Source organism: Somniosus microcephalus, chromosome 9, assembly GCF_052327205.1.
Source record: "Somniosus microcephalus isolate GS21.2 chromosome 9, FLI_Smic_1.0, whole genome shotgun sequence".
In the NCBI taxonomy this organism is placed as follows: domain Eukaryota; kingdom Metazoa; phylum Chordata; class Chondrichthyes; order Squaliformes; family Somniosidae; genus Somniosus; species Somniosus microcephalus.
Window position 1 is genome coordinate 159,885,385 of NC_140995.1, and position 16,872 is coordinate 159,902,256.

Sequence of the window (16,872 nt, forward strand, 5' to 3'; positions counted from 1 at the left end):
GCACTGTATTCCCTGTGTTTAGTTTAGTTTCAGTTTCATTTCCTTACCTGTATGTTATTGTGTGTAGGGCTCCGCCCATACCTGGCCCCTACTTAAGCAAGCCCCAGCATGTCTCACAGCAGTACAGCAGATCTCTGGATGAGAGACACTTCTCCAATGTGTATTACTTTCTGAGTTAATAAAAGCCTTGCTTTGCTCCGTTAACGTCGAGTCTCGGATTCATTGAGGCACATCAGTAAGCATGTAGGTAATCCTGTGGTGTAGCTTCACTAGGTTGGTATCTTATTCTAAGGTGTGCCTGGTGCTGTTCCTGGTGCATCCTTCTACATTCCCCATTGAGTCAGAGCTGATCTCCCATCTTGATGGCGATTGAGGGCTGAGCGATGTGCTGGGCCATTAGGTTACAGATTGTGATCAATTCTGCTGCTGCTGATGGCCCACAGTGCCTCATGGATGCCCTGTCATGGATAGATCTGTCCTTAGTTTGCCCTAATTAGCACAGCAGCCTGCAATGGCCGCCTTTCCTAAATCCAAAAACTGTGTGGTTAAAATGAAGGTGGGCGCAAGTGTATTGGGAATGCAGCAGGAAGCTTGTGGCTGCCATTTTAACCACCCAACTCCCTTGTTCCTGTCGGGCAGCCAGGGTTAAAATCAGGCCTTTATGTCTAGAGTCAAGCTAAAGAAAAGCAAATGGTTTTATTATGCACACATTTTTAAAGAAATTCTTGATATATTTGGTCCTTTTCAGATTGACAATAAAAAGCCAGCTGTGACTTACAGCATTTGTTGTAAGTGACAGCCTGAGAAAGAATTGACATACCTTTTAAGACCTATTATTCCTCATTGAGCTAGAAATGAAAATAAATGTATGTTTTTATTTATTTCCCATTCTTTTTGGCAAGTATTTGCAGTGTTAGATCCTAAACCTCATGCCTTGAATGTATTTTGATTCAAGCACTGGACACACAGTAATGCGTATGTACTTTTACTCCTGTGAAAGATCTTGGTAATGCAGCACTTAATGCTTTTGAATTTTTCAGACATGTGAAAGAATCAGTGAGACATCATTTGTGTGATACTGTACACATATTCTCCTGTTAGTGATTGATGGTGTTGGGAATATGTGGAAATGCTTGTTATTTTATTTTAGTTTATTTTTTGCCTAATTAAGTTCTGTGGAATGGAATATATCTCATTTAAAAGAATACTTGCTTTATTTAACAGTTGACTACCACAAAAGCTTTTTTCAAAGTTGATAGATCCGCAGCTTAATAATTTAACGTTTGCATTTTTAGTGATGGATATTATGCATTAAAGAAATGTACCAAACTGTAGAACATTTCACAATCTTAATTCACGGTAACCTTGGAAGCAACTTAATTACTGCAATCTGAATAGCTGAGAGAGGTATAAAGCAGTCGAGAATCATGCTATACTGTAACAAACTGTAGTGCCAATGTGCTCAAATGTACTCTTTGAAGTGTAGTATAAACATCATCAGTTGCATGTAAATTAGGAGCATTTTTCAAGGTGTGAAAGCTAATTAAGAGTGGAAGTTGTCTGACAGGCTAAATATCGTGCATTTGAGATTGTTGGCAAATTAGAGAAACAACTTACAAGCTAATAAAAAGAAAATTAAATGTTAAAGAAACACTTAAATGATGTGGTGTTTTTTCTATATACTTTGTAAGGGACAACTGTTCTTTTTCAATTGAATATATATATTAAAGTCTGCACTAAGCTTGTGAAATTAGCATTTAAATGAGCATTTGGTGTGCAGTTATGCTGTGACAGCGTAATGCATGAAGATTATCACGTCTGCTAAAAAAAACTTTTTGTTGCAGTTGCGTTAGTGCTACAGATATGAAAAAGATAGTCCACTGCCACATTTCATTATTGTACGCTTGACATGGTGCAACATTTAACCTAATAATATACGTCTGTTAGATTATCATTACTTCTACAATACTATATAATAATAACTAAACATGTCCCACTAGGTTCCCTGAAACTCAGTTTAAAAAATTTTTTTGGATATAATTGAAGACATCATTAGTTATTTTCTTTTACAAAAAAGGGGTAGAATGCACATTTTTAAAATTAATTCACAGGATGTGGGCATTGCTGGCAAAACCAGCATTTATTGCCCATCCCTAATTGCCCTTGAGAAAGTGGTGGTGAGCCGCCTTCTTGAACCACTGCAGTCTCTGTGGTGAAGATACTCCCACGGTGCTGTTAGGGAGGGAGTTCCAGGATTTTGATCCAGCGACGATGAAGGAACAGCAATATATTTCCAATTCAGGATGGTGTGTGACTTGAAGGGGAACTTGGAGGTGATGGTGTTCCCATGCGCCTGCTGCCCTTGTCCTTCTAGGTGATTGAGGTTGCGGGTTTGTATTTTGTGATGTTAGTAGATATAGTATTGATAGATATGAAAAAGAAAGATGTAGGTGTCCTGGCCAATGTTTATCCCTCAACCAACATCACTACAATGGAATGGCCTGGAATTTGCGATGAGAATAACAGTGAGGCTATCAGCGCTCACTGTTATAATGGAGGAAATCTGACAGCAACTTCTGGAGTATGCACATGCGTGTATTAAACATGGAAATCCAGAAGTTGCTGTAAGAGATACCCTGCTCCTTCAAGGGGTACACTGTTGCAGTCATCTACGATAGACTCAGCATTGAAATGAATGCAACAGCATGAACTTGGGGTACTTGCCTACTAGTTCCTCACCAAAAAAGGCTGAAAAAGTTAAGGCTGGTGCATTCAGGACTAAGTGAGTTTTTAATGGTGTGATAAATAATAATTACTGCTGAACAACCTTATTTGGCCCTGAAAATTTTATTTTACAAATGTGGAGTCTCATTCCCTCAGAAGAAAATTAATACTGGAGATTTAAAAAAATTTAAATTAAAATTAAGTTTTTTCTTTACTTTTTCTGTCTGTTTTTATATCTCTCTCCCTTAATCCCATCTGTATTCCCAATCTTTATTTTACTTTCTGTGCATAATTAAAATCGAATTTATATTTCCTACTTTATACTTCCTGGTTTGGACTCTGCGGGCTCGATTTTCCAAGCCCCGAGGAGGTGGGCATGGAGGCGGGACAGCACATAAAATCGGAGAAATTGGGGGCGGTGGCAAACCCGCCCCCATCCCGCCTCCATGCCCTTTTGCCAGGAGGCGGGAAGATGTGCAGCTTTGGGTCCCGTCTCCTGGAGACAGGAAAGGCTTTTAATCCTTTTAACTGCCTGTTAGCAGGTAGTTAACAGGCAGAAAAAGGGATTAGTGCCATTTTACCTTCACAGGTGAAGGCTTCCTGACCTCGGAGAACCCCGTCGGGTTGGAGGAGACGTGGAGGAGGTCTGCAGCGGTCGGAGGCACCTGGAAGTAAGGTGTAGTGGTGAGTGATGGGTGCAAGTGTGGAGTGGTAAGTATGCAAGGTGAGTGATAAGTTTAAAAAAGTGTTTACTTACCTTTTTTTACTTCTATAGCCCTTAGCCGTGCTGGATCGGGAGAGCGGACATCCACCATGTCAATTTCAGGTAATGGCTGATGGACCCTCCGATCCATCAGACATCTGAAATTTACTTTTTTACAATGTTTTTTCAGCCCTCACCACAAAAACTAATCAAACTCAAGAGAATGTCAGTGTTTGACAGCTTCACAGAGCTGTCAAATGCTGTAATTTCTTCTTTCAAGAAGTCTTGACAGATAGCACGTCTGATGTTGACGTGATATGTCAATGACTTCTTCCCTAATCGGCTTGCTGAGCCCGCAGGGCAGGCTTAACAAGCTCAATCAGGGGAAAATCCCTCTGAATGGTCAGGCGAGGATGGAAGCGGGACATTGACATGACAAGCAGCAGTCCCGCCTCCAAGTCGCCTCCATTGACAAAATCCAGCCCATCATGTCTCAGTGAGGATTATTCTATCTGATTGGTTGAAGAGCATCAGTGTTGCTCTCCCTGCTCACACACACCACATTTCCATGTAGAGGACGCCACGCTGGAAAAGATGCCGGATTAGAGGAAATCTCCGCTGAAATGCCTATGAATAGCCTGTGGGCAGCTATGAGCGAGGTGCTGTTCCTTCACCACTGAGAGCAAATTCCGGGTTATTATCTGCTCATTATCACATTGCTGTTTTGGGACCTCACTGTGTGCAAATTTGCTGCCACATTTCCTATGTTACAACAATGACTACACTTCAAAAAAGTACTTCATTGGTTGTAAAGCGCTTTTGGACGTCCTGAGGTTGTGAAAGGCGCTAGGTAAATGCAAGATTTTATTTTCTTCATTTTTTCTCATGGTGAATCTTTGGGTCTGTCAGAATGAAGCTGGAAATGAAATACTTCTCCCGCTTACCCCATGTTCGCATCAAGCATTTTAATTCAGGTATAACAGAGTAAAGGTCCTCTATTACAATAAGCCTTAACCCCAGCCTCAGAAGAAAACCTCCGAGTACACAAATGTAAATTGTTCATTTTCCACACCAGCCATCCTTATGGACTCTCTAATTGACAGTGACATTGCCAATTGTGCAAAGTACAGTTAGTTGTGTGCTGTGGACACATGCCCACTAAGAACTGGATTACGACTAGAGAAACACATTTCATGTAAGAGCTTTACAGCCAGCACAGAAAGGTGACTTTTATCCCATCAGCCTGGACTAAATTTAAACCTAGGTCCCAAAGGTGCAATTACCAAGTAAGTGACCTCGTCCTCATGTAGGTGATCCTGTTAGTTGAAACAGCAGGAATTAACTTGGGGGTAAATGTCCAACTGCCTCAACCATGCAGTTATATAAATGAATAATATACCTATTAAAGGTAATAATAATAATGTGCCCCAATGGTTTTATGGACATTTCATCCAATGGGAGTATAGTTTGAACAATTGGAAATGGAGCTCAGCACGGCAATTCATGGCGTTCCCAATGTTTCATCGATTCATATTAATCATTTGTATAGAGCATGCTGGGACAGTCATAATAATCACATAATAGACATCCAGGTTCTGCCTATGAATGCTGCTTGGAGAGGCTATTTAGCCTTACTTTGTTCACTGCTGAGAGCTATTTATTTGAACTGAATTTGAAGCACAACCAGATGGACTAACATAGCAACGGCAGTGACATTGTGTGAGTAGTGTGCTGGTGCCCTCTATTGCTCATATATTTCCTACCCCTACCAACACGAAATATATAGTCCATGTTTCGGTGCGTTCATTGGCTTGGGACGTAATGGCCAGAGATTTCCTCAGAGCTGCTCCTGCTCTGCCACGATAACTTCACCTGAAATGCATGTGTAAACGGGGTTTCCGCCTTACTTTTGATGAAGTTACTGTGGCGGAGCAGGAGCAGCACTGAGGAAATTCCCAGCCAATGTTTCTTATTTATGATTCATCGCAAACACTGAAACTTACAAAAAGTTTAGATGGCAACATCCCAACCAAAAGTTCCTGAGTATGAGCCTGTCAAGGCTGCCTATAACCAGAATCTGACTCCCAAATTGGATCAGGTTACTCAGGTAGCCAACTCCCCATAGTGGGTTGTTGTAAAGTATTCAGTATGAGGATGGAATCATTCATTTTGCAATACTTGTCCTCCTTTAATAAGCAATAACAATTGTGCAGAAACTCGCAGTCAAGATCAATTCTTCATCCCGATAAAGAACATAACGGCAAGGAAAGAAAATGAGGGCAGCAAAGATTTTTTTTTAATGTTTAATTTCTCCCCTCCCATCCTCTCCTGTTCGAGAGTTACCAGATGCCATCCTGTGCTTCAAATACCCATTATTCATTTGTGAGCATTAACAAGTGGGTGTTGACAGGTCCATCTTAGCCCACTGAATAATAACCAGGAGTGGAATATTGGCTAATTTTCTCTCCTCTAACCGGGGGTGCTGAGGCTTGTTCCAATATAAAGTCTGGGGCCGGAAATCCGTTGGGGCCATATCCTGACATAAGTGCCTGAGTGCGCCTGCCCAGAACCTCCAGTGGGGGGGTCCCTTCATTTTAGTGTTACTGGCCAGTGGCAGCGACACTACAACCGCATCTAGGATATCTACCCTACCCCAATAGGCCAGAAAATCAGCTGTAGGTCTGACAGGTCTAGGGTGGTGCGGTTCCATGTACATATAAGGGGGCCTAAATTATCCTACCTTTGCAAAAAAAAGTTGGGCCCCACAACCACCATTCCAATAGGCCCATAAGCCTCATTTTTCTTAGCACACCCCAGACCCCTTAAGAAATAAACTGCATAGGGTCAAAATTCCATATAGAATGCCTAATCTCGGCAGAAGATTAGTGGAAACATCAAAGAAACAGCATAAATGGCTGTTTACACCGTTTCTCCAGAGTTTCCACCGATCTTCTGCCAAAGTTACAGTGTAAGATTGGGAGAACTCCGGCAGAAATTACTGGCACGTATTTTCAGGGCTTACGTCTCCCTTTAATATGTTTTGGTATACCTGCAGCGTAAGTTACAATGAGCTCTTGTTGGGTAAGCCATTTAGGACTGAGGGTAAGCCATTTAGGACTGAGATGAGGAGGAATTTCTTCACCCAGAGAGTGGTGAACCTGTGGAATTCTCTGCCACACAGGGCAGTTGAGGCCAATTCATTAAATATATTCAAGAAGGAGTTGGATATATTTCTTGAGGCTAAAGGGATCAAGGGATATGGGGAGAAAGCAGGGACAGGGTACTGAATTTGGATGATCAGCCATGATCTCAGTAAATGGCGGAGTGGGCTCGAGGGGCCGAATGGCCTACTCCTGCTCCTATCTTCTATGTTTCTATGTTGCACTATACTACTCACAGTGCAACTAACTAGATTCAAGTTTGGGTTCTGTTCACAGAAAAACAGGGCAAATTATAAAACGTAATCCCCAAAGTTCTGATAAAAATCCTGGAATCCCATGTAATTAAAAACTAACTTCATCTTCATCACAGGCCTTATATAGTCAGGCCTGAATTTGAGTTGCTGATTGTTCTTTTGACTTTGTCAGCATTTTTGAAGCTGTTTGTCAATTTTTCTGGAGCTGTTAAGCCAGCTTTTGTGAATTTTCTAGGTTGGCATTTTTGAAAGCTTTTTCATAAAATGGAGCAGTTCTGCCGCCTTGTTTTCTTGCAGCCATGTCTTCAGTAGCAGGACAGCTTTAAGAAGGAGCAGTTTAAGAACTGTTGCTCAGGATATCTCTCTTCCTTGACCTTTGTGCATCCTCAGTATATTATCCCGCATTATCAGCCCCACTGAAAGATAATAGAGTTCTTTGATTTTTCTGTAATACTGCCATTAAGAAATATAAATGTCCTAAAGATGTGATGGACTTTGTTGCTATGTCTGAAACCAAAACACCAGTAGAGGGCCTCAGTGTTCTCTCAACATAAAAAAATAGTCCCGTTTGCTATAATAAATCTGACAGCTTGAAGGAATTTCAAATATCAAGCAAAGCAGGTGTGTGAAAGAAAAGATAAAATAAAGTAGGACACTAAATAGACCTGCTGTGCACTTAAAGGGATATTGTTGCACTTCAAAATTATAATGTATTTACTCCTAGCAACCAACATATAGGTGAAGACTTGGAAGCATGTTTAAACCTGTCTTCTTGGCCACTGTTGTTGTACAGGCCAGGGAAATTGGGGTAAAATAGAGAAAAATAGAAGTTTATCCTTAAATTTAAAAAGAAAACAGATCAGGGAATTTGTTTAACCCGATTTATAAATAAGAGATGCAGATAATGGGATTAAGGAAATAGGATTAAAAACAAGATAAGAAAAGGCCATTTGGCCAATCATAACCCAACCCGCTGATAACTTTAGCATCCAACCTTGCCTTAAAAGCATTTAAAGTTTTAGCTTCCACTATCCCACCAGGCAGATTGTTCTAATAATTTATCACACTTTGAGTGATGAAATTCGTCCTAAAATTGCTTTTTTACTCATTTCATTTTATATCTTCTCTTCCTTTCCTGGCTGGATTTAAAGTAATATTCTGGATTTGTCCTATCTACATCACTTAATATTTTGGGCAGTATTGCCTGAGAACCTGTGCCACTGGCAGGGTCTGGGCACAAAGCCGGTTGCTTATCAGAAAATTGGGTTTGCACTGTCCACAATTTTTCATCCAGCAAAATCAATGGGTAGAAAATCATGCAATGCTGGTCTGTGATTTCCCAATCAGTGCTCCCTGTGAGTGTCACTCCTTGCCAGGAACACCCAATCAGGGATTGTGCCCTTGACCTTCCCTGGTGTCATTCACAAAATGGCAGTGATATATCTCTACAAGGATAACGTGGAACCCTCAGACAAATTAAAGAGACCGCAGAAAGCTAAAGTTCTTTCCACAGCAACTATATTCGTCCATCCACCCTCAAAATAAGATACAATGGAGCATTTGGGGGTTTCTTGTCAGAACAAATGTGTCAGTTAATTATTATTTTTTCAATGGATCATTCATTCATTGCCTGTCAAGTATAGAATGTTTTTTAAATGTTTAAATAGATTCCAGCATGAGTCAACCCATCTGAAACTCTTGCTTTAACTACCCAAAATACCCTCCTACCTCCCCCTCCACCCCCCAACTACCATTTAAAGAAAAATCTTCAGGATGCTTCTGACTCCTTTATTGCTTCACCCTTCTCTTTCTTGTGATGCAGCCAGTACCCTGCTACAGTGCTGCCGCATTTTGCTGGCTGGCTGTGGTGAGCTCCCTCTGTACAACAGAGATACTGCCAGGATGTTTAATGACCCCATACCCAGGAAAATAGGCCAGGGTCGGTGCATCCTGACCCATTTCTGCCAGTGAAACTGCTCCAGAGGGAGCTCCAACTCTAAAATTCTTTTAATGCATAATCCTGTCAGCAAAACAAAGTTAGAGTAGGAATAACAACAGAAAATCCTGGAAAAACTCAGCAGGCCAGGCAACATCCATGGAGAGAAATTAGAATTGACGTTTCGGGTCTAACCCTTTTTCAAAACTGGAAAGGAAATGAAATAGATTGAAAGGCAGGGCTGGGAGAGAACAAAAGAAGTGAAGAGACATTAAGAGGTATTCAAAACGAGACGAGATGGTGATAGGACTAGTAAAGAGACAAAAGACGGCTCAGATTAGGTGTGAAATGTACTGGCAGAATGAGAGACAGCTGCCATGTAAAAAAAAGAGGAGGGGGGGAGGGAAAATCCAAAACAAAGGGGTGGAAAAAAAATTTAAGTAAAAATGTGATAGGGGCCGAGGTTATGATCTGAAATTGTTGAACTCGATATTGAGTCCGGAAGGCTGCAAAGTGCCTAATCGGAAGATGAGGTGCTGTTCCCCGAGTTTACGCTGAGCTTCCATGGAACAATGCAAGAGGCCAAGGACGGTGAGATCTGAGTGGGAATGGAGCGGTGAATTAAAATGACAGGCGACCGGAAGCTCGGGGTCACCCTTACAGACTGAACGGAGGTGTTCCGCAAAGTGGTCACCCAATCTGCGTTTGGTCTCCCCAGTGTAGAGGAGACCACATCGTGAGCAGCGAATACAGTATACTAGATTGCAAGAAGTACAAGTAAATCGCTGTTTTACCTGGAAGGGGTGTTTGGGGCCCTGGACAGTGGGGGGGGCGGAGGTATAGGGGCAGGTGTTACATCTCCTGCGCTTGCACGGGAAGGTGCCAGGCGAAGGGGAAGGGGTGCTGGGGGTGATAGAGGAGTGGACTAGGGTGTCTCGGAGGGAGCGGTCCCTACGGAATGCTGAAAGGGGAGGGGAGGGGAAGATGCGTTTGGTGGTGGGATCACTTTGGAGGTAGCGGAAATGGCGGAGGATGATCCGTTGAATGTGGAGGCTGGTGGGGTGAAAGGTGAGGATAAGGGGAACCCTATCGTGGTTAAGTGAGGGAGGGGCAGGGGTGAGGGCAGAAGTGCGGGAGATAGAACGGACACGGTCGAAGGCCATGTCAACCATGGTAGAGGGGAATCCTCGGTTGAGGAAAAAGGAAGACATGTCGGAAGCATTGGTGTGGAAGGTGGCATCGTCGGAGCAGATGCGGCGGAGACGGAGAAACTGGGAGAATGGAATAGAGTCCTTACAGGAGGTGGGGTGGGAGGAAGTGTAGTCCAGGTAGCTGTGGGAGTCAGTGGGCTTGTAGTGAATATTGGTCAATAACCTATCCCCAGAGATGGAGACGGAGAAGTCGAGGAAGCGAAGGGGTCAGAGATGGACCATGTGAAGGTGAGGGAAGGGTGGAAATTGGAGGCAAAGTGAATGAAATTGTCTAGTTCGGGGCGAGAGCAGGAAACGGCACTGATACAGTCATCAATGTATCAGAAAAAGAGGTGAGGGAGGGGACCTGAGTAGGACTGGAACAAAGAGTGTTCCACATATCCCACGAAAAGGCAGGCATAGCTAGGACCCATGCGGGTACCCATAGCAACACCTTTGATTTGGAGGAAATGAGTGGAGTTAAAGGAGAAGTTGTTCAATGTGAGAACAAGTTCAGCCAGGCGGAGGTTGGTAGTGGTGGATGGGGACTGGTCGGGCCTCTGTTCAAGGAAGAAGCGGAGCACCCTCAGGCCATCCTGGTGGGGGATGGAGGTGTAACGTGATTGTACATCCATGGTGAAAAGGAAGCGGTTGGAGCCAGGAAACTGGAAACTGTTAAAGTGGCGGAGGGCGTCCGAAGAGTCGCGGATGTAGGTGGGAAGAGACTGGACAATGGGAGAAAAGATAGAGTCGAGATAGGAAGAGATAAGTTCCGTGGCGCAGGAACAGGCTGAAACGATGGGTCTGCCAGGGCAGTCCTGTTTGTGGATCTTGGGAAGGAGGTAGAAGCGGGCTGTGCGGGGTTGGGGAATTATGAGGTTGGTGGCCGTGGGGGGAAGATCTCCAGAGGAGATGAGGTCAGTGACAGTCTTGGAAACGGTGGTTTGATGTTCGGTAGTGGGGTCATGGTCCAGGTGGAGGTAGGAGGAGGTGTCGGAGAGTTGGCGTTCAGCTTCCTCTAGGTAGAGGTCAGTTTGCCAAACAACAACAGCACCACCCTTGTCAGCAGGTTTAATGACAATGTCAGGGTTGGATCTAAGAGAATGGAGTGCTGCAAGTTCAGAGGGAGGTAGGTTGGAGTGAGTGAGGGGAGCAGAGAAATGGAGATGGCCGATGTCACGGCGGCAGTTAGCGATGAAAAGATCTAGAGAGGGTAAGAGGCCAGGGGGAGGGGTCCAGGTAGAACGGGAATTCTGAAAGCGGGAGAAAGGGTCAGTCGTGCGGGGGGAAGACTCCTGGCCAGAGAAGTGGGCACGGAGACAAAGGCGGCGGAAAAAGAGCTCAACATCGTGCTGAGCTCGAAATTCATTGAGGTGGGGGCGTAAGGGGATGAAGCTCAGGCCTTTGCTGAGGACTGATCGTTTGGGGTCAGAGAGGGGAAGGTCAGAGGGGATAGTGAAAATGCGGCAGGGGGTGAGATTGTGAGAAGGGGTGTCAGAGGAAAGTGAAGGGGAAGAAGGGGAAGAAGGTTCCGGAGGGGCGTTGGTGTCCAACCCTGACATTGTCATTAAACCTGCTGACAAGGGTGGTGCTGTTGTTGTTTGGCAGTTTCCTGGCTCCAACCGCTTCCTTTTCACCATGGACGTACAATCCCTCTACACCTCCATCCCCCACCAGGATGGCCTGAGGGCGCTCTGCTTCTTCCTTGAACAGAGGCCCGACCAGTCCCCATCCACCACTACCCTCCTCTGCCTGGCTGAACTTGTTCTCACATTGAACAACTTCTCCTTTAACTCCACTCATTTCCTCCAAATCAAAGGTGTTGCTATGAGTACCCGCATGGGTCCTAGCTATGCCTGCCTTTTCGTGGGATATGTGGAACACTCTTTGTTCCAGTCCTACTCAGGTCCCCTCTTTCACCTCTTTTTCTGATACATTGATGACTGTATCGGTGCCGTTTCCTGCTCTCGTCCCGAACTAGACAATTTCATTCACTTTGCCTCCAATTTCCACCCTTCCCTCCAAAGTGATCCCACCACCAAACGCATCTTCCCCTCCCCTCCCCTTTCAGCATTCCGTACGGTGACCCCGAGCTTCCGATCGCCTGTCATTTTAATTCACCGTTCCATTCCCACTCGGACCTCACCGTCCTTGGCCTCTTGCATTGTTCCATGGAAGCTCAACGTAAACTCGGGGAACAGCACCTCATCTTCCGATTAGGCACTTTGCAGCCTTCCGGACTCAATATCAAGTTCAACAATTTCAGATCATAACCTCGGCCCCTATCACATTTTTACTTAAAAAAATGTTTCCACCCCTTTGTTTTGGGTTTTCCCTCCCCCCCTTCCTCTCTTTTTTTACATGGCAGCTGTCTCTCATTCTGCCAATACATTTCACACCTAATCTGAGCTGTCTTTTGTCTCTTTACTAGTCCTATCACCATCTCGTCTCGTTTTGAATACCTCTTAATGTCTCTTCACTTCTTTTGTTCTCTCCCAGCCCTGCCTTTCAATCTATTTCATTTCCTTTCCAGTTTTGAAAAAGGGTTAGACCCGAAACGTCAACTCTAATTTCTCTCCACGGATGTTGCCTGGCCTGCTAAGTTTTTCCAGCATTTTCTGTTGTTATTTCGGATTTCCAGCATCTGCAGTATTTTGCTATCGTACTAATGTTAGAGTAGGCTTCTGTTTGAACTGCTAGTCCTCACACTGTTTAAACAATACAATTTCATAACTATATGGCATTCTGTGAATTAAATGGATGCGATTCAATGAGAATATTACAAACAGGAAAAAAGAATCCCAGAAATGAACAGGCAAAGCAAAATCAGAGATTACATGGAGGGGGAGAGGTAGAGGTGGGGAGGGAAGAAGTGCTAAGTCATATTGCTCTGGCCATCATGGTGTGGGACAGGCTTTGATGGACCAGCTAGTCTTTTCCTGCCCATTAATTCCATATGTTCATATCACTTGTCAATAACCAGGGGCATTCTTTTTCAATTCCATTGCACCAATTTATCATTGATATTATTCCCATAACATAACTAGTGCTTGGGCTGGGCAGAGTGGGGGTGAAGCAGTGAAGTATATTCAGTGGGGTAAGTGTTAAGAGGGAAACTTCACCAGAAGGCATTAGCAGCGCCGCGCCTGAGCGCTAGGTACTTTGGCCTAGAAATTGGGTTTTGGCGCAGCGACGGCTTTAGCGCCGAAAGTTAGTGCCGGAGCTAAGTCGCGTTGGGCGGGCCAAAAATTCACTACTTCTGCGCCCAAACGGCTGCCGGCGCTGCTGAAAGCTGTTAGCGCCTGAAAACTGGCGCTATGCGCTGAATTTCGGCGCTATTCCGGCGCTGCGGTGCCCGCTGTGGTGCGGCAGGTTCGGGAAGTGCAGGCCTCCTCCTTCCCTTAAGGAGGAGCTGCCTGCACCCGGCCGCGGCCCGCGATAATCTTTTTAAAAATGAGCCCGGCACCTCGGACAAGTGCCGGGCTTGCTTCTGTTCCGGGGGGGGGGGGGGGGGAAGTCCGGGGAGGGAGCTGCGGCCAGGCGGGCGGCGGGAAAGCGGCCGGCCGCCGCGGGGCCTTTAATGCGCCGGCACAACGTTCTGTAAGGCACCTCTGCCAGAACGTTGCTTGCGGCTGCCACGGGCGAGGCGGCCGCAACTCAATTTCCGAGTTCGGGCGGGTTACCATGGCAACTGGGACGCTGCGCACACCGATGACGTCATCGGTGCCGGCGCAGCGCTACCGGCCTAACGCCGATTTAGGGCCCCTGTCAATTTCAAAACTGGCCATAACTTCGCCGCTAGGCCCTCTAGCGCCTCAAAAGCGGCGCTAAGGCCAGTGAATTTCTAGGCCTTTGTGTCCCATTAGTGCCCCCTCAGGACGCTAGCGGGAGGTGCAAAGCAAATCAATTTTTCCCCCTAAGACTGTTAGTCACAGTGTTGCTGCTGAAATTTCATACATTTTCAAGAAATCAGTATCCTAAAGGTTACAATCATTAATCATTTGCACTAGATAAGCTGTCCTGTAATGTTATATTTATATATACTTTGGATTAATATTTCAAAATCATAACACTTTCCCTTGAAGTCAGTTCCATTACACTGGGCAACAAAGGCTCATTTAGCAAATGTGGGCAAAATAAGATTAAGATAAGCACAGGAACCACACTGCTTATTCAAATGAGAAAGAAGAGCCTGCTGTTAGTTCACAAGATAAATGAGATATGCTGGCATAATTACATTTATTGCCCGTCCCTAGCTGCCCTGAGAACGTGGTCATGGAACTTCCCCTTGAACCACTGCAGTCATTGTAGTGATGGTGCTCTCATGATGCGTGAGGTAGGGAATTCCAAGGCATGTGCCTTGAAAGGGAATTATAGGTGATGGTGTTCTTATGACATTGCTGCTCTTGTCTGTCTTTGTGGCAGAGATTGCAGGGCTGGAAGGTTGTGTCAAAGTAAGCTTGGTGAGTTGCTGCAATACATCCCTTGGGTAGTACATACTGCAGCTACTGTGTGCCGATGATGGGGGGGGATCGATATTGAGTCCAGTAGGAAGGGTACAATCAAACGTACTGCTCAGTCACGGATGACATTGAGTTCTAGTGTCAGCCATGGCTCAGTGGGTAGTACACTCGCTTCTGAGTCAGATGGTTGTGGGTTCAGGTCCCACTCCAGAGACTTGAGCACATAAAGACTAGGCTGACACTCCGAGGGAGTGCTGCGCCATTGGAGGTGCTGTCTTTCGGATGAGACATTAAACCGAGGCCCCGTCTGCTCTCTCAGGTGGGCGTAAAAGATCCCATGGCACTATTTTGAAGAAGAGCAGGGCAGTTATCCCTGGTGTCCTAGCCAATATTTATCCCTCAACCAACATAACAAAAACAGTTTATCTGGTCATTATCACATTGCTGTTTGTGGGACCTGGCTGTGCGCAAATTGGCTGCTGCATTTCCCACATTACAACAGCGACTCCACTTCAAAAGTACTTAATTGGCTGTAAAGCACTTTGAGACGTTCAGTGGTCATGAAAGGCATTATATAAATGCAAGTCTTTCTTTATTTGTTCTTTCTTGAGTTCTGTTGCAGCAGCACTCATCCAGTTGAGTGGTGAGCATTCCATCACATTTCTGACTTGAGCCTTGTCGATGTGGAGAGGCTTCAAGGGGTCAGGAGGTGAGCCATTTATTGCAGAGCCCTGCTCTTGTAGCCCTGGTGTTGATATAGCTGGCTCAGTTAAACTTCTCATACATAGAAACATAGAAACATAGAAGAAAGGAGCAGGAGTAGGCCATTCGGCCCCTCGAGCCTGCTCCGCCATTCAATGAGATCATGGCTGATCATCCAAATTCAGTACCCTGTCCCTGCCTTCTCCCCATATCCCTTGATCCCTTTAGCCTTAAAAAATATGTCCAGCTCTTTCTTGAATATATTTAATGAGCTGGCCTCCACCGCCCTCTGTGGCAGAGAATTCCACAGGTTCAACACTCTCTGGGTGAAGAAATTCCTCCTCATTTCAGCCCTAAATGGCTTACCCCTTATGCTTAGACTATGATCCCTGGTTCTGGACTCCCCAGCCATCAGAAACATCCTTCCTGCATCTAGTCTGTCCAGGCCTGACAGAATTTTATAGGTTTCGATGAGATCCCCTCTCAATCTTCGAAACTCCAGTGAGTATAAGCCCAATCGACACAATCTCTCCTCATACGTCATTCCTGCCATCCCAGGTATCAGCCTGGTGAATCTTCGCTGCACTCCTTCCATGGCAAAACGTCCTTCTTCAGGTAAGGCAACCAAAACTGCACACAATACTCAAGGTGCGGTCTCACCAAGGCCCTGTACAACTGTAGCAAGACATCCTTGTTCCTGTACTCGAACCCTCTTGCTACGAAGGCCAACATACCATTTGCCTTCTTAACTGCCTGCTGCACCTGCATGCTTACTGTTAAGTCTGTGGGTTGTATTATAAATAATCACAGACTCCACTGTTAACAAAATAAAACACGTCTTTACTATTCAGAGGCTCGGGCGATTCTGCCCTAGTTAACGTATCACAACCCTTATATACTGGTGTGGTCACTATCGGTATTACAGTATACATGAGCCAATAGATAGTGCCACCCTAAAGTAGTGCTCTTAAAGGCGAACGGTTACATTCTATAGTTCCCTTAAAGGTAAACGGTTACATACACAACACTCCTCCCTTCCTAGCTTATTACTTACAGAATCCCGTTAAACATACAATCTTCAACTTTATATAAACAGTTTGCAGATATACTCTCGATGGAGTCAACGTCATATAACAATTTACAGATATACTCTCAATGGAGTCAATGTCATATAACAGTTTACAAACATACTCTCAGTGGAATCAGTTTACAGGTTCAGTCTCTGTGGGAACAGTTCATAAATTCAGTCTCTGGTATTAATTCGTTCCAGACAGCATCCTCCATAGCCTTTTTTTTTTTTTTTTTTTTTAACAGCTTGTACTTTCGTCCTGTTGAACCAGCAGTGCGGACTTATACAACCCACTGGCTGTCTTGATAATGTCCCTGGATTTTTTTTACAAATTTAGCACCTTTCGTAGTGTTCGGACTGAGGTAGTAGAAGTAATAATATTTTAAACAGTTATTATTTTCTGCTTCTTCTTTTTCTTTTCTGCCTTTTTGAAACTCTCCGAGCTCTTTTCCCGGCTGCCATCTGTAGCGCCACCAACTCTCTATGTTCCTTAGACCTTAAGTGCTTCCTCAGGATTTCAGCACTTTGGGAGTTCCCATCACAATTTGGGCAGACCACATCCTCATAACATTCGGTGTCACTCAACAGGTCAAAACCCTTCTTCAAGCAATCATATTCATCCTGCTCTTCCTCGGATGTCTGCCCTTCCTTCCCTCCTGGCCTCATTTGT